The sequence below is a fragment of the Mytilus trossulus genome, chromosome 8 (assembly GCF_036588685.1).
Source record: "Mytilus trossulus isolate FHL-02 chromosome 8, PNRI_Mtr1.1.1.hap1, whole genome shotgun sequence".
NCBI lineage: Eukaryota > Metazoa > Mollusca > Bivalvia > Mytilida > Mytilidae > Mytilus > Mytilus trossulus.
Window position 1 is genome coordinate 80,221,497 of NC_086380.1, and position 19,999 is coordinate 80,241,495.

The following is a 19,999-nucleotide window of genomic DNA, read 5'->3' on the forward strand; positions in this document are numbered from 1 at the left end:
TACCCTTAATATGTTTTACAATTACATCATATTCCTGTAACAATAAACTCCACCTAGTCAACCTCTGATTCTTGTCTCATTTTATGCATGAAGGTGAGAGGATTATGATCAGTATAAACAAGAATAGGATATACAGTGGGATTCAAATATACATCAAAATGTTGAAGTGCTGACAACATTGCAAAACACTCTTTTTCAATAGACTTAGTTGAATAATTTTTCTGATGTTTATCTAATTTCTTAGAAAAATATGATATAGGTTTTTCAACATTATCATCTGTCTGTTGATATAAAACAGCTCCAATTCCTACATCGCTTGCATCAACTGCAAGTTTAAATTGTTTTTCAAAGTCTGGAGTAATCAGAACTGGGCTATTAATTAAAAGTGATTTGCTATTTTCAAAAGCTTTTTGACAATTTTCACTCCAGATAAACTTAGAATCTTTTCGTAAAAGATGAGTCAATGGTTGAACAACAGTAGCAAAATTTGAACAAAATTTTCTGTAAAATCCAATCATGCCTAAATATCTCATAAGTTGTTTTCTATTTGTAGGAGGTGGAAATTTAAAAATAGCTTCCACTTTAGCCTTTAAAGGTTTTACTTGACCTTGGCCAACTGTATGCCCTAAATAATCAACAGTGGCCTGACAAAATTCACTTTTACCAAGATTAACAGTCAAATTTGATTTTGACAATCTATCAAAAGTATCATACAAATGTGTTAAATGCTGTTCCCAGCTATCCCTACATACAATTAGATCATCAATATAAGCATAACAACAGTCTAAATCTTTTATAACATTATTGATCATTCTTTGAAATGTAGCTGGAGCACTTTTCATGCCAAACGGCATTACAGTATATTGAAATAAGCCATCTGGTGTAACAAAGGCAGATATTTCACGAGCTCTCTTTGTCAATGGAACTTGCCAATAACCTTTCAAAATCAAATTCACTCACAAATTTTGCTTGACCAATATTGTCAATACAATCGTCTATCATTGGAATCGGATAGGAATCAGATTTTGAGACTGAATTCACTTTTCTGAAATCAGTCACGAAACGAAAGGTTTTATCTGGTTTTAGCACAAGGAGACAAGGAGAGCTCCATTCACTGTTACTCGGCTCAATAATATCATTCTCAAGCATATATTTAATTTCTTTTCTCAGAACTTCAAGTTTGAGTGGATTGAGCCTGTAAGGATGTTGCTTAATTGGAGAAGCATCTCCTACATCAACATCATGACAAACGGCAGTTGTTTTGTTTGGCGCATCTGGAAAAAGGTTTTTAAAAGAAAATACCAAAGCTTTTATTTCTTCTCTACGCTCAAAAGACAGATGTGCAAGTTTTGAATCTAAATTGGACAAAATTTCTGAATTTTTCAATCTTACTGTCTCTTTCATAGTTTTAAAACTAAAAGGTGGTTCAATTACATCTGGTTTGTCATGATTGTTTTCACATTTAACCATGCCTAAAGTGGCAACTGGTTTACTCTCACATTCATGAGTACGCTCAAAATATGGTTTTAACATATTAATATGACAAACTCTATTCTGTTTGCGCCGACCTGGAGTTTTTACAATATAATTCAAATCATTAATTTTACTCTCTATTTTATAAGGACCACAATATTTAGCCTGTAAAGGATGTCCAGGGACTGGCAAAAATACAAGTACCTTATCACCAGGCTCAAAAACTCTGTCCCTGGCATCTTTATCATACCATATTTTCATCTTGTTCTGTACATTTTTCAAGTTTTTCTGAGCAATTTGACAAGCAGTGTATAGTTTTTCTTTAAATCTAGATACATAGTCTAAAAGATTCAAGTCAGTATGTTCAGTAAGCCACTTTTCCTTAATCAATTTTAACGGTCTCCTTACAGTATGACAAAATACCAACTCAAAGGGACTAAATCCAAGGGATTCTTGAAAAGCCTCTCGGACTGCAAAAAGTAGAAAGTGAACTCCATCATCCCAGTCTCTGTCAAATTGAAGACAAAAAGTTCTAATCATGTTTTTCAATGTTTTATGAAAACGTTCTAAGGCACCTTGAGATTCTGGATGGTAAGCACTTGATCTGTACTGAGCAATCCCTAACTGGTACACGACTTGCTGAAATAAACCTGACATGAAATTTGATCCCTGGTCAGACTGTATAGACTTAGGAAGTCCTACTAATGTGAAACATTTGATCAAAGCTTTGACGATAGTAGGTGTCTTGATATAGCGGAATAGCTTCAGGAAATCGAGTAGATGTACACATGATTGTCAACAAATACGCATTTCCTGTTTTGGTCTTTGGTAAAGGTCCAACGCAGTCAATTAGAACTCTGCTGAAAGGTTCGTCGAAGGCTGGAATAGGCAGAAGTGGTGCTGGTGGTATTTTCTGGTTAGGCTTACCAACAACCTGGCATATATGGCATGATTTGCAGTATTCTGCGACATCATTTCTAAGTCTTGGCCAATAGAAATGCTGCAAGATTTTCAGGCAAGTCTTCCTTATACCTAAGTGTCCAGCCAATGCAAGGGGGTGTCATGGGCAAGACCAATAATTTCTTGTCTATAAACTTTAGGCACCACCACTTGGTATACCACTCTCCATTCCTCCTCTGGGGTAGCATCAGGAGGCCTCCACTTCCTCATTAAAATGCCGTCCTGATGGAAATAGCATTCAGCCACTTTTTCTGCTTCCTCCTGTGGTTGAGCCCTCTTGCGGAGCTGAAGAACTTCAATGTCTTTATTTTGTTCTTCGAAAAGGTTCTTTCTGTTTAATGAATGGCTGTTTACGTCTGGCCATGGCATTATAACATTCTTGTTGACACTAGGTTGTCTTACTATGGCCTTTTCTGAGCTACCAGGACCTTCAATGTCAGCTATGAAAGTGTCAGAAAGGTCCATGTAATCAAATTTGTCTTCTTGCAAATTCTCATCTTGTTGTTTTCTAGTCATCGCCCTAGTAACAACACAAGCTGGATATAATTCAGCATCATCTTCAGGTGATTTAACATCCACCACCGGTTCACTGGTAACAATTGGTTCAGCAACCACTTTGTTCCTAGCTAGATCATTTCCTAGCAATAATGTAACACCCTCAACAGGGAGATTAGGACGAACACCCACAATAACTGGTCCAGTTATCAAATCTGACTTCAGATAAATACGATGGAGAGGAACATCTATACAACCTAACTCTACACCTTGTAACGAAACGGAGGCACCAACAGAAGTCTTCTCGGACAAAGGCAACACACCTTCTAACAATAACGACCGAGAAGCTCCAGTGTCCCGTAAAATCTTAATAGGCTGAAGAGTGGTATCATCAACAATAGAAACAAACCCATCAGACATAAATGGTTTATATTCCTCCATGTAATCACAAAAACTGGACTTAAAATCATGACTCGCAGGACATTCCAAAGCATTGGAAATGTAAGATGTCGTACAAGCACTGGTCTTCGGCTTATGATCTCGTTCATTCTTCTTCTGGAGTCTAAAACAATCAGCCATCAGGTGACCATTCTTCTTACAATAAGCACAAATCAGTGACTTCTTCTCAAAAGTATCAAATTTTGGACTAGACATATTATAACTGGACTGACTCTTATTCTGTGCAACAGGCTTACTATCAGTACGCTCAGTGCTTTGATTTTTGTAATTTCCACTCAAAGTATTAACATTTTGACCCTTGAAACTTCTTTTATGTGAAAGAGTATAATTATCTGAAATAACAGCTGCATCATGTATTGACTCAACAGTTTTGTCGTCTAAATGTGTTTTTAAGTCCAAATGAACACATTGTTTGAACTCTTCTAATAACATCAACTGTCTTAGGTTATCAAAATTGTTATCTGTTTTCTTTAACATAATTTTCTTTGACGTAAGCCATTTATCAAATAGATCTTCTTTTTCCCGAGCAAATTCAACATAGGTTTGTGAATCAAACTTTTTATAAGATCTAAATTTCTGTCTATATGCTTCTGGTACTAGCTCATAAGCTTTCAAAACTTCCTGTTTTACCGTGTTATAATCGGAACTTTTTTCTGATGGAAGTGCAGAGTATATTTCAGCGGCCTTTCCCTCAAAAACACTTTTGAAGCATTGTAGTCCAATACGGCATCGGCCATTTCAAATTGTTAGCAATTTTCTCAAACTGTGGAAAATATTTATCAACTGTTTTTTCACAAAATTTTGGAACCAAACGTATGTTTTTGCTGCATCAAAATAATATGATTTTGACTGGACGTTAGTGTTGCTTTCTTCTTTGTCCATTTCAATTTTCAGTTTTTCCATCTCTAGCCTTTCTCTCATTTCAAGTTCGTTAAATTTATCTTCTTTTTCTTTTTTCTCCATTTCTAACCTTTCCTTCATTTCCAGTTCTGCCTGTTTTAATTTAAATTCATCTTCTTTTCTTTTCTCCATCTCCTTCGAATTCATTTCCAGTTTTTTTAGTTTGAGTTCATGTTCTAATTCAAGCTGTTTTAATTTAAAGGCGTCAACATTTTCGACCTTAAGAACAAGAGCCTCTTCACCTAAAATTTCTGCGTCAACTAATTTGTCTATCACCAAATTTTTTATAATTTGTTTTCTCATAGATACTTTAAAAACTAATTTCAGTTGTTTAGCAAGCAACACTAATTCCTCTTTCTTTAAATTATCAAAACTCTCCAGGTCTGGCGTTTTCCAAAATTTACCAGCATCAAATGCCATTTTTGTAGAATTTTGTTGGCTAGTTATAATAAAAATACTAAACAAATTTTGAATAAAATAATTTTAAGACATCCCGGACGAGCCCCCAATTTCTGTTACGGCCAGAAATCGCCTTTAAATTGTAGCCAACAAAAGACACAAATCAATAGTAAAATTTAACAATATTTAATATACAAAAGTTTACAAAAGGTATTACACAAATATTACTGTTAACTTAACTGTCAAAATATGAGTCCAATCTGTTATCTTTATCTGTATCCGGAAAACTTTCGGAATCCAATTTGAATATTACGTTCACTACTAATGTCACAATCCAGTATGATGTTGTTTGTAGAATAAAAGTGTCAATCCAAATGCTGTGAATACTAATGTCTATCAATGTCTATGTCCAAGTTTAATTATGAGAGTTTAACTTTAGTGTCTGTATATATAGTGTTGTCATGGAAAATTCTAGAACACTCTATAATGGAACATTGTGGAAAATCCTGGAAAGTTACAACGGAAGTTTCTGGAATAACGTAGAAGTTTAAATTACGCATCTTTTATAAGGATCATTCTAGAAAGTTCCAATCATTCTGTGAATGTTCCAGTGATTCCTAAACTGCACAGTTATAAGATTATTTGGTAAACAACTATCAGGCCATACAACACAAATTAGGCCAACATAAATAAACATAATAATTACAATATCATAACATAAGTATAAACTCCAATTTTGCAAGGAATCTCGAAAACAAACTTAAATTTCTATATCGAGATTGTCTAAATTTAGATCTTTTTTTTTAGAATTATAAGCTTTTCAATGTTTGTGTACGTTTTGGATTTTCAAAATGTTTTAGCTTCGACCATCACTGAAGAGACAAAATATGAGTTGTCGAAATACACATCTGGTCCAAAAAAAAGTGGTACTGGTAATTTTATAACTACCACCTGGTCTATATATATGTTACTGAATTGTAAGTCAGAGAGAGTATCACCAGTCCAGTTGATAGACTTTATCTACCAATTAAATAGTAAAGTAGTCTTAGATAACCAATTGTTGAATAATTCTGGTTACACCATGACATTGGACACGATTTATATATAGTTGGCGTTCCCATCAACAGTTAAACTTTCGGTTATTGATAAGTTACTATAATTGTTTATCCAAATAATAACTATCTGTTCAGGTGCGATTTTCATATGATTCATATCAAACAAAATTCATGGAGTGGCGAGTATCTTCATTATGCTTTTGGTGGAATTGTTTTGGCAAAATATGATATTAAGATTATACAAACAAAACATAACCTTTCAGGTCAACATGGCGATTGAGTAATTCTTGAGAACAACAGGTTTACCCAGAAAAAATTAACAGAAAACAATTTTACCTTATTTTTTAACCTCCACTAAATTGGGATCGTGTTAACTGCAGTTACGCAACGGTTACACTTTAAAAACGATTGCTAAATATTATTTTAGTTATCGTATTTGTTGTGATCCGAGCATATAATTAATAATATAACACAATATATATGAAACTCACCAGGGTTTATTCAGGTGATACAACAATAATACATAAATTCAGTAATAATGGAAATAATCAATATGTCTATACATGTGGTAAGGTGAAGAGTTCCGAATCATGTGTTCTGTGACCTACGTCACGGATACATGATAAGGCACATATAAAACATGGACTGGTTCAGTACTGTATATTGGTGTTCAGCACCACATATTCTAAGATATTGAAGCGAAAATTGAATTGGTGAGATTGTTGCCGGATATAATTTTTACAAAATAAATTCATGTGGAAAAATATATTTCCAAACATGATATTTTAATGACTTCATTATCAGGGTGTATACTTGGGTATGGGAAACAACTCTCACAAAGGTACTAGAAGTTATTTGTGCATTTAACCTAGCAGTAATCAAAACAGTGATCAATCATTTAAGTGTATGCAAGTTTGTATATGACCTACCGAATTACACTATTTACCGGATTTGTTATAACATCAGCAACACGACGGGTGCCAGATGCGGAGCAGGATCGGGTTACCCTTCCCGAGCAGCACCTGAGACCACCCTCAGTTTTTAGTACGGTTCGTGTTGCTTATTCCTTAAATTTCCGAATTGGGTTATGTGTACTATCGTTAGTCTGTTAGTCTTTTTTTATTATTAGCCATGGCGTTGGCAGTTTATTTTCGATATATGAGTTTGACTGTCCCTCTAGTATATTTTGTCTTCTTTTGTATTTAGTTATTAAAATGTTAAAGACCCGTCTTAGAAAATTGTCCAATGTTCGTTCCAATAAGCATTAAATTAATTAATTACATTCTTTTTATTTAAAGATTAAAAAATCAAAAGTTGAAAAGAGAGGAAAGGTAGAAAAATTTATACTTGAAATGCTTTTTCTCAACTCTTTGCTCAAGTTGTTGTCTCTTTTACACATTCCCCGTTTCCATTCTAAACATTTTTGAAAAAAAACTATGAACCGAGCAGAATTTTGGAATGACTTCATTTCAGTTAAATCTTAAAACTTTTAGAAAAAAAAATATTTGAAAATGAAAATAATGTAGAGAATGATAAAGTTTAAAGATTTCAGTGCTAAGCAATTGGTTGATATGATTTGACAATCCATCTCCGTACACGTAATGCTAACAGTCCGTGTTCATTAACACAAAGATGGTACTAGATTATATCACAACATTAATAAAGCATCTGCTGACAGGAACATTTTGAAGTTCCAGGGTGGGAAACCACCATTTTGTATTATAAAATTGGTATGAAATTCCTCCCAAGGGTACTGAAATATTTTTTCTATTTTCTTAGGTCTGTATGACAAATTAGTGGAAGATTTGGAAAATTTACTGCTCAAATTAATACATGTAACAGTTTGTGATTTTTTATGGTTCATAAACATTAATTGCCTCAGCATTTTTTTTGGAAGGAATTTGAGCATTATATGATTAGTCTGGAAAAGTTTAAATAAAACATGTGTTATGTGAGCTTTATGTGAGAATTTTCGACGAATTCCATATTTGTTAACGATTAATTACATTCTGGCTACCACTATTACCAAAACATTCCGATTAACTTGGAAATATGTTTCTATTTTGCATTTGAACAGTTGTTGGTATTCTCATAGAAACATGTGCAAAAACACACATCATGATATGCCTACTAGTGTTTTTGACCTTTTTTTTCAGTATCACAAAACTGGTTGTTTTCAATTTAACATTAATAAAAGGAAACGGTGAACTTCAACAAGACTTTGCTCAATGATGGATGAACCTCGACCCTTGCAATGTTGTAAAAATAAGAAGAAAAAGGAATCCTTTTGGATAACCAGGATCGTTTAAGTTTCATACAAAAAAATAACAAAATATTTTCTTTGATCCTTTGACAAAAATGTGGGAAATAAAATGATCTCATTTCATCTATCTTTTTTAATGAATAATTTATCTTAAAAAAATCATAATAATTCATCTAGTTTTTTTAATGATACGATATATAAAATGCTACTCCATTATCGTATCTCGAAGCCGTGGGATTCATTTGGCCTACATGAGTGATAGCATTATAATGGGTTGTTTAGTACCATTTACAATTAATTCAAGGTTTTTCAACGCAGAGAAACTGGCGAAGAGGACTTCAGTCTTGATTGGATAGATTATGAAAAAGGCTTTGGTAATATACGAACAGAATTCTGGCTAGGTTTGTATCATATTATTAATCAAGTATTTTCATTAAAATCTTCACATGACAACATCGGAAAATATCAGTCAATTTGTATATATATAAATTGTACAATGTCGGATTTAAAACAAATTGCACGACAATCCGCAATAATTTATTATATTGTTTATTTGTTTCAGGTAACAGAAACCTTTATATCATTACAGCCCAAGGTAGATATGAGTTAATGGTAATGATAGAAGACTTTTATACGAGCAAAGCATTTGCAAGATACAACTCATTCAAAATAGGCGATGAATTTTCGAATTACAAACTGTCTATTGGAGAATATAGCGGAACAGCTGGTAAGTGAACTATATTTTAGAGATATAAAGATTTAATGACCATATTAAAATAAGGAGATGTGGTATGATTGCCAATGATACAACTATCCATCAAAGTCCAAATGAAGTGAATGCAGCGGTTAGGTCAAACCGTACTGCCTTCATTAATGAGTAGAAAAAAAGAACGTGATATTCTGATATGTATTTGCATTCGATTTGCCTTAAATTTACAAATATCACAAAAACATAAATAAAGGAACATATTGTGAAAGTAACTAAAAAAGGGGGCGTAACTAATCTTTTTTCAATCAACTTACACAAACTATTTATGACCTTAAGCTAGGGTATTACGGTTAATTACAAAAAATATATAGTAATGTGTTTGACACCAAAGTTGTCAATTGAAACCATGCATTTATTGAGTCACTTAATTTAAGGTTCGAAGTACCCTTTGGCTAAAATGGCCGTATTTTCACCCTAAATTTTCCTCTGAGTACAGACAAACCTATCTTTTTTTTTAATAACATAGTGTTCATATTTTTAATTATGTTCTCTGCTGTTTTATTTAACTATATATAATAATAAATTTCATGTTGCTTATACATGATAAAGTTTTTATTTACTGTGCTGTTTCTGCTTAATGTGTTATATATTATATATATTTCATACAGCTATCTGAGAAACCATTAGTTCTAGTGTTATATTTCCTATTTTGCAAAATTTCAAAATATATCTATAACATCTTCTCGAATATTAATGGCATTTATACAGCACCTATTATTGACAAATGTGGCTTAATGGGCATACTTCCTTACACAACAATAGCAGAAAACAATAGAACATTTTATTTGTGACAATGTATATATTTTTCATGAGTGTATATAAAATTGATTAACTTGATTTTCTAATCTTATATGTCTTATATTTGTAGTTGATGTTATGTGGCTTTGGGGTCAAAGCCAATTAAGGCAGAGGGGAGATGTTATAAATATATTTTGAAATTCCGAATTTGCAAAATAGGAAATATAACAGCTTTGCAAACTTTCTTTTATTAAGTATTTAATTTTTTATTCTCAAAATAAATGAATTTGTAAAAATGGACAATTTAGAAGAAAATAGATTTTACAGATGTTTGACAAATATTGATAATTGTTCATTCATTAATTATACATGCTATATTTTGAATAAAAGAAAGAGTGTAGGCAATAAGGCCTATTGTCAAAATTACACAGATTGTCGCAACGTAGGTATAAGAAAATCAATAATTTAGATTTAAGTTCCAGCTTGGTTGACAAGACAAAGTTATGAGTGACCAATTAAAATGTTGTGGTCAGTTATGAAATTATGTAACGATAATTTTCATTGGTAAAACGAAGAAAACCTGGGATCTCTAAGCACGTGAGCAACGACCTTTTTAAGCTAGTGTTTTGGGCTATTCGTCAGTTGCCATGAGATCTCAGTTGTAATAAAATATAGTTATTTTGGAATTCTTCGTTTTTACCATGTAAATCATATTTAATATATTAAAGCATTCTTTTTATGAAAATTACATTTCACATTTACTTTTAATTAAGTTTTTTTCATTTAGATCTATTTATTTAAAATGAGCGTTTTTAGTTTATTACATTACGATTAAATAGATGATTTTTTAAGTGAAATATACAGTAAAGATAAATTCCGTAAATATTATTTATTTCATTAATTTTCATTATTACATGCAAATTTGTTTACAGGAGATTTGTGAATTTGACGCATAATTTATTCGTAGTAAAGTTTAATCTGGTATTTGGTTATATTTAATATTCAACGAAGTTTAGAGAAATCTTTGTTTGTCACTTTGGTTTACATTGACAACGCAACAGAACACAAAGAAAATATTTGTTGTTTTATGTATATTGAAATCGTACCGATGCAAGATTGATCTCCAGAACAGAAATATTTGCGTATTACGTAATAGCAAGAAACATTTAATAAACAATTCAAAATTTGGTGACTATGTGAATCGCATCTAACCCATCGAATTGGAGATAAAGGATACTACAGATACAGTTAAGTCGACTTCATATCTTGACTTACATCTAGAAATTGACAATGAGGGTCGGTTGAAGACAAAACTGTACGACAAAAAATATGATTTCAGCCTTCCAATTGTGAACTTTCCATTTCTAAGTAGCAACATTCCAGCAGCACCTGCATACGGGGTATATATCTCCCAATTGATACGATATTCCCGTGCTTGCATTTCCTATCATGATTTTCTTGATAGAGGGTTACTGCTCACAAGGAAGCTATTAAACCAAGAGTTCCAAATGGTGAAGTTCAAATCATCCCTTCGTGAATTTTACGGACGCCATCACCAGTTGGTTGACCGTTATGGAATAACCGTTTCACAAATGATATCGGATATGTTCCTGACGTCGTAACTACAATCCCCTTCCCTTTCATGAATTTGACCTACCGAATTAGACTATTTACCGGATTTGTAATCATATAAGCAACACGACGGGTGCCGCATGTGGAGCAGGATCTGCTTACCCTTCCGGAGCACCTGAGATCACCCCTAGTTTTTGGTGGGGTTCGTGTTGTTTATTCTTTAGTTTTCTATGTTGTGTCATGTGTACTATTGTTTTTCTGTTTGTCTTTTTCATTTTTAGCCATGGCGTTGTCAGTTTGTTTTAGATTTACGAGTTTGACTGTCCCTTTGGTATCTTTCGTCCCTCTTTTAATATATTACAGCTTGACATTATCTATGTATGATGAAATTTAAATATTGTGAAATATATTGTATGCATTTATTTGAATTTGTATTATAAGAGTTGCCATGAGATCTCAGTTGTAATAAAATATAGTTATTTTGGAATTCTTCGTTTTTACCAGGCCAGCTAAAGTCCAGACGACATAGGCTGAAAGTCAAGTACGACATTATAGTACATTTTGGAACAAGATATTTTAATTTTATCAGACAATGGACATAAGATAAATGCAACATCAAAATTATTATAATAATGATAATCCACGATCGGGATAAAAGATTTTGGAATGTTCTTACTACTATGATTTCCTGGTGTAATTTATTCCTTCGGACAACTTTTTTTAGATAGAAATCACAACCAATTTCTGAAACATGCTGCATTGAACCAAGCTAGGCTGCTTTAATTATTCATAATATCTTATGGTTTCCGTCAAAATATGTAAATAGAAATTCGAAATATTTATAAATCTGATCATTCACCGATATTTTTAGATCATAGTTTAGTGGTAACTGTTTTTGAAGGGTCATTAGAAATGTATAATGGTTTATCTAATGATACATTTAAAACAAAACAATACAACCAGTTAAAATAGGAATATAACAAATTTGTTCCCTTTGTCATTAGACAAGTTGGTTGAAGTTACTCCTGTAACGGGAGACCCCAAAAAACATATTACAATACTGGCAAGATATTGTCATAACACATTTCAATTTCAAACAACAGACAATCAAAAATGATAAGCCGATGAAAACCCAATAATTCAAGGGCAAAAAAATAAAATAAAAAGGGCAAATAAAAAAGTGAGAAAATATAAAGAAACAATGGTATGAATTATCAGTTATAAGCACATCTTAGAAACTTATAGTGTTGAATTTGGTAAATAATGTTCATTTTGCATTAATTGGAAATTTATTTACAATGAAAATTGGAAGATTTTATCCGTTTGAACAAAATTCTTAAAACAACGACGATAAGCCTAAACTATACCGTTAGATTTTTCGTTTGAATTGTTTTACGTTGTCATTTCGGGGCCTTTTATAGCCGATTATTCGGTATGGGTTAAGCTAATTGCTGAAGACTGTACGGTGACCAATAGTTGTTGATTTCTATGTCATTTGGTCTCTTGTTAATAGTTGTCTCATTAGCAATTATACTACATCATCTTTTTTTATATTCTTTTTTTTTATTGTGAGCTCCTTAGAGTTGTTGATGTATGTGTAATTTGGTCTCTTACGAAGAGGCACCCATACAACATGTTTGTTTATACTTATCTGTCTTTTACAGGAAATAGTTTACAGAAAAACAATAATCAGCCATTTTCAACAATGGATAAATTCAATGTTAATTTAAAAAACATGAACTGTGCAAATTACGACGAAGGTCCGTGGTGGTTAACGGAAGATTGTACACACTCAAACCTTAATGGAGAGTATTTAAAAGAGAGGCAAACTATGTATGGTGGCATTTACTGGAATGACTGGCAGAACTCTTATGAAGTGACACTTAAAAAAACAACCATGATGATACGTAGAATTCTGTAAAACCTAATATCAAAATTAAACAGTATTTCACATGGTCTTTCCGATTTTAAATCTTATTTGTATAACAGTTTTAAATTTATTCTAGATACCTGATATCATAACAAATAAATAAACTGGTTGGTCGATAGACCACTTTCGAGGTAATCCATCACCGGGAAAAACTCGTCAATTATACGCGCCTTTGTGACGTCATTACCAGATAGAAGGGCTCGCATGTATCCCTGCACTATACGCGTTTATCAAGCGTATTAGTGATCGCCATGGTGCAGAATAAACTAGGAATAAAGTTTGTTCAGAAGGTACTTAATCACAATTCCCTAATGACAGCGGTGCAGATTGTCAATTATGACATTTTAATTTGCCAAATAATTAGTGCAATATAGGTTTATAGTTTTTCAACCATTCGACCAACATTGAAACGGAAGTCACGACGCACCTAAACGCACGAGTGACGTTCACTAAGACAAAAGTTTTTGACGGAAATGCATCGAATTCGAAAGTTGTCTATAATATCAATAGCCGGCGAGAGGAAAACAAAAATTAGCGAAAGCTGATTTTACTTTATTGGTATGATATTTACAGTAATTATGAATATAATATTATGTATTTGCAGCCGTGTATCAACTTCACTGGTGATCCAATGAATGGATTTTCCGCCGAGTTGTCACTTGTTTAGACCTACTCTATGTGACTGCATCTTACAATCCCCTTCGACAATTACTTTATCTAATCTGCAATTCAACTCATGTCTAATATAAAACTGACGAGAAAAGAGTAACCCTTTAGTCTAGGTCACCTAAATCTGATTTTTTTTTCAGTCTAATTAGCCCAGTGGGCTAAGTAAGTTTCCGTCTGCACTATTTATATATTGATATACCACCGAAATTACAGATTATACATTATCATTTTTGTATTCTCGAAAGTCACTAACTTGTGCTTATTGTAGGAAAAATGGTCACCTGATGGTTGATTGAAAGACTCCAGAATAAATATGACAGAGATAAGAAGTTCTAGTCTAGTGCGTGTACAACACCCATTGTTACCAATAAGTACGAATGTTCTGCGCATACATTGCAGGTTTGAAAGTGCAGTTTTGTTATTACAAGGAGGATTATGAACCCTTTATGTCTGATTGGTTTGTTTCTATTATTGATAATACAACTTCTCATCATCATGATCATATTAAAAGCTTTTCAGACGTTATGGTTAGAAGTTGTGTTTCCATTGTCAGAAGAGACTTGATGCCTTTGTTTTGTTAGAAGGTGTGGAATTAGGTTGTATAAATGTTTTCCTCCATCGTATTTATTTGAAGTCAGGTTAAATTACTGGACCAATTGTTGTGGGTGCACGTCCTAACCTCCCTGTTGAGGCTGTTCCGTTATTTTTTTTTATATGAACTAGGTAGAAACACAGTGATTACTGACCCAAATGTTACTAGTGAACCGGTGATGGATGGTGATGAACTGTATTCAGCTTGTGTTTTTACCAGGGAGTTGACAAGAAAACAACTAAGTAAGGATTTACAAGAAGACCAGTTTAACTACATGGAACTTTTTGACACTTCCCTTGCCGACAAAAAAGGTTCCGGTAGCTCTGAAAAAAGCAACAGTAAGACCATCTAGTACTAACAAGAATGTAATTATGCCGTGGCCAGACATGGACAGCCATTCAGTAGTTAAAAGTAAGTTTGCTGAAGAGCTAAACATAAACCTTGATGTTCTTCAGCTCCGAATAGGGCTCAACCACAGGAGGAAGTAGACAAAGTGCCGCATGCTACTACTATCAAGCTTGACGTCATTTTGATGTGGAAATAAAGGCCACTTGATGCTATCACAAAAAAGAAATGGAGAATGGTTTACCAAGTGGTGATGCTTAAAGTCTATACATGTAGGCAAACATTAGTAGTCTTGCCATTACATTCCCTCGACTGAATACTTAGGTCTAAGAAAGACTTGCCTTAAGATCATGCAGCGTTTCTACTAGCTCTGAAATGATGCTATAAAATACTTCCAATTATTCTAAATAAGCCAGATTGATCGTAGGCCTAACCAGAAAATACCACCAGCACCACTTCTACCAATTCCAGCCCTTGAAGAACCTTCCATCAGGTTACTTTTTGATTGGTTGGACCTTTTTCGATAAACCAAGACTGATAATGAATATTAAGACATCAATAAATATCAAAGCTCTTATACAATTTGTCGCGTGAGTGGGGCTTCCTTGGAGTATACTAACCAGGGTTCAAATTTCATTTTTTTTAAAGTTTATTTCAGCAAGTCGTTTCCCAATTCGGGATTCCTCAGTACATTTATAAGTCAAGTGCTTATCATCCAGAAACTCAAGAACTTGTTTATCAAATATTGAAGAGCATTTGTCTTCAATTTGAGAGGGACTGGGATGATGGTGTTCACTGTTTCTTGATGCGGTCCTCGAGGCTGTTCCTTGGTTTTAGTCCCTTTGAGTTGTAATTTTGTCATACTGTAAGAGAACATTTGAAATTGGTTAAGGAAAACTGCTTACTTAACACACTGACTTGCATCTCTAAGACTATGTATCTAAATTTAAAGAAAAAAAAGTATACTGTACTGCTTGTCAAATTGCACAGAGAAATTTAAGAGCTGTTCAGAATGAAATGAAAATATAGTGGTAAAGATGCCATGGATTTTTTGAGCATGGTGATAAGTTACTTGTATTTTTGCCAGTCCCTGGACATCCTTTACATGCTAATTACTGTGGTCCTTTTACAAAGCAGAGTGAAATCAATGATTTGAATTATATTGTAAAAACATCCAGGTCGGCGTAAACGAAATAGGGTGTGTCATATAAGTATGTTAAAACAATATTTTGAGCGTAAAAATGAAGGTGAGAGTAAACCAGTTGTCATACTAGATATTTATATAAATCGGTGAATAACCATGACAAACAAGATATAATTGAACCACCACAATGGAACAAACTGTTAAATTGCAAAGTTCAAACATTTGGTCAAAATTAAAGTCAAAACTTGCTCGTCTTACTTTTGATCGAAAAGTAAATATGAAAACGTTGGTGTTTTCTTTTAAAAAATCTTTTCTTCCTGGTGTACCAAACAAAAGCATTGCTTTGGTTGTTATGACGTTGATGTAGGTGGTGCGTCTTCAATTAAACAACATCCTTACCGGCACAATCCACTAAAACTTCAATTTATAAGGCAAGAAATTAAATATATGCCTGACATTGATAATTTTTGAGCCGAGTAACAGTGAATGGAGCTTTCCGTGTCTCCTTGTGCCAAAAAAACATTCGTTGCGTAATTGATTTCAGAAAAGTAAATTCAGTTTCCAAAGCTGATTCCTTTCCGATTCCAATGATAGACGACTGCATTGATAACAGTAGACAAACAAAATGTGTGAAAAAATTGATTTATTATAAGGTTAATGACAGAAAGAGAGCTCGTGAAAAATCAGCTTTTGTCACATCAGATGCCTTATTTCAATATACTGTCGTTCCCTTTGGTATGGAAAGTGTTTCAGCTACATTTCAAAGAATGATCAATAATGTTATAAAAGATTTATATTGTTGTTATGCTTATATTGAAGATCTTATTGTATGTAGTGATAGCCGGGACGGGTATTTAACACATTTATATGATACTTTGATAGATTGTCATAATCAAATTTGACTGTTAATCTTGATAAAAGTGAATTTTGTCAGGCCACTGTAGATAATTTACAGTTGGTCAAGGTCCAGTGAAACGTATTTTGACTAAAGTGGATACAATTTCCAAATGTCCTTCTCCTACAAATAAAAAACAACTTACGATATATTTAGCATTGATTGGACTTTACAGATTTGTGATTACAATTTTGCTACTGTTGTATAACCATTGACCCATCTTTTACGTAACGATACTAATTTCATCAGGAGTGATAACTGTCATGATTTTTTAAATATACACAGTCACCTTTAATTACCAGTCCAGTTCCGATCACACAGACAATGAAAATCAATTCAAACTTTCTGTAGGCGCAAGTGATGTAGGAGTTGGTTCCCTTTTATATATCAAGAAACTAATGATAATATATCATATTTTTCTAAGAATTTGGTTAACCATCAGAAACATAATTCAACTACTGAAAATAGTTTTGCACTCTTGTTTTAACTTCAAATTTGATGTATATTTTAATCCCACCTTTTGTTTATACTAATCATAACCTTCCACCTTCATACATAACAATTAGAAACAAGAACCAGAGGTGGACTAGGAGGAGTTTATTGTTATATAAAATTTATATATATACATTCTACCACTGCATCGATTGTAATACGATATGTATCCACTCTCGACAGTTTAATTTTAAAAGTTAAAACGCGAGGCTCGCCGAACGTTTTAGATATTTAAAATTTAACTGTCGAGAGTGGATAAATATCGTATTACACGAAATTAGGTGGCAGAATCTGTTTCTCTAATGATTTTCAAACAATATGCAGGCAAAAGTATTCCTTCTTTTCGAATGATCTGCAAAAAGATGCGTATTTTCTTTGTGACGTCATCAGGCATGGTCGCCTTTTTCCATGTCGTCACAATAGGAAATTCAGAGGAAGGCAAAAAAGAATCGACGTCATAATCAGATTTTAACCAATAAAGAACTAAGATCAAAAGAACCACACGTTGATTTGATTTTGTTTATACAATGGGTGCAGAAAGGAATAAATTGACGAAGAATTAGAGAACGTTGTTTACAATATAATAGTGTAGCTGTGCAGTTTATGAATCACTGGAGCAATCATAGATATATATAAACACTTGTTTACCCAGAACTTTATATTATGACGCATCTCTGTCGGAATCTGAAACTGTGCATCATGTCAAGACAGGACTGTTTGTAAACCATTCTCTTGTAGTATATTATTCACGTCGCATAATTGTGGCATTATTCTTTAGATTGTGCATATATATTTGTACCGCACCGCGGGTAAATTACTTAAATTTAAATACTAAGGCTTTTCTACCTCTGGCATAGATTACCTTAGCTGTATTTGCTACCTTTTAGGAATTTTGGTCCTCAATGCTCTTCAACTTCGTACTTTATTTGGCCTTTTTAACTTTTTGGAATTCAAGCGTCACTGGTGTGTCTTTTTTAGACAAAACGGACGTCTTGTGTATATACAATATTTAGTCCTGGTATATTTGATGAGTTTATTTACCATGTTGTGATTGGTTTAACGCCGTCATGCGGTGAACCCATATGAGACCGTAGGGGGTAGTTAATTTCATAGGGGGTTCATGACGCGTTAATGGTGACGTCATCTATTAACGTTGTTGTGTTTCGTTGTTTATTTTTCAACAAAACGCTGCCGAAAAAGTTTAGCGAGCGATAAATTCGTTATACCAGTAGCGAATCATATAACTTATAATATTTTCAATATATTTAAAAAGTAAAATACGTATGGTTTCATACACGTGTTTATTATCATGCAAATTAAGAACTAATTTATTGAGTAATCTTTTTATTCAAATGCATTTTTGCACCAGATCAAATTAGTCTTGTATTATATCATTAATGTCACATGTTTTCTCACATTTCTTTGACCTTTCATCACAATACTTGCGACACTGGTTATCGTCTTTTCGTTCTATGCAACTATACGCTTCAATGCACTTGAAGAAACCTGTCGCACATTCACTTCTACATTGTAAATCCGCTGATACAGTTCCAAATGTGAAGAAGGCTATTGCCAGAATGTAAACAACAGCTGCCATTTCTGTTCTGAAACAATGATTTGTAAAATTGAAATATAAAAATGGAAAGTGGCTTTCCATTCTCAATTTTATTACCATCAACTATATGTTGTATGCATGTGGTTTATTTTTGCCAATTAAATATTTGATTGATTGATTTCGTTTACTAAACGTCAAGTGGCCACACTTTCAAATGTACTTTAGCTTCAAACTGTGTCTACACACGCTTCAAGTTTTTCACACGTTTCCAACAGTACGTATGTATGGTATCAATCGCAAATGAAGAGAGCATAAATAGTTTTCCTCTTTAAAATTATGCTTTCTCCATATGCATGTGTTTTGTGAATGTAATTTACGTCTTTCTATAAGACAATTTTTATAGTACTAATTTATAAAAGAGAGGTGTAAATTAAATTTTCTATCTACATCATAGAAAATGAGATATATCACATAAACAATAATACGATTCTACAAAGATAACATTCATTATTTAAAATGAGTTTTTTTTCAAATTGATTTGATGAAGCTTCCTTAATTTATTGTATACAACTAGATTTGCCATTGCCAGCAATAGCGGATGGCACCCTTCCCTCATTGCCAGGCGAGTGGCAGCCATTTAGAAATTCCCAAAGTCAAAGAGTTCATCTACACATGCAAATTATCAGTTTAATAAAGTTTCATTAAGTTTGGAGCATTTTGAAAATTTTGACATTTTTGTTGTTTCCATGGTTACTCAATTCGATAATCACTTCGTTCGGTTGATATCTCATAATCATTGGCCTACTGTCAAGATGCATATTAATTTGATGTTAACAAAAAATTACTTACCTCGTGTTATAGACTAATGATCAGATAACACTGTTGACTTGCCGAATTTAAGACCTGTTTGAGAATGAACTTTTGGTGTGTAGAAACGTCAATATATATATTGAATCTAGGCAGCTAAATATAATTGTTATTTTCCTGACCACTCACGCTATGGCATTTGTTCATTATATTTCAATTATGAATTATATGGTCATTTTATAAATATAATTCTCTTTTTCTTTCATTTCAAATTTTTCAATGAACTTTTGCCCGCAAATATCAAATGTTATTTAATTTAATACAAACACTGCAACTTTCAAAACAAGTTGAAGGTCTCGCTGGATGTTATAAATGATGAACTGTTACTATTGTAAAAGCTACTTTCATATGCAGTTTGCTTTGTAATATTAGATGTCTATAAAATGTTCTGTGACCACACCCTTCTCATATAATATAGATTTTAGAA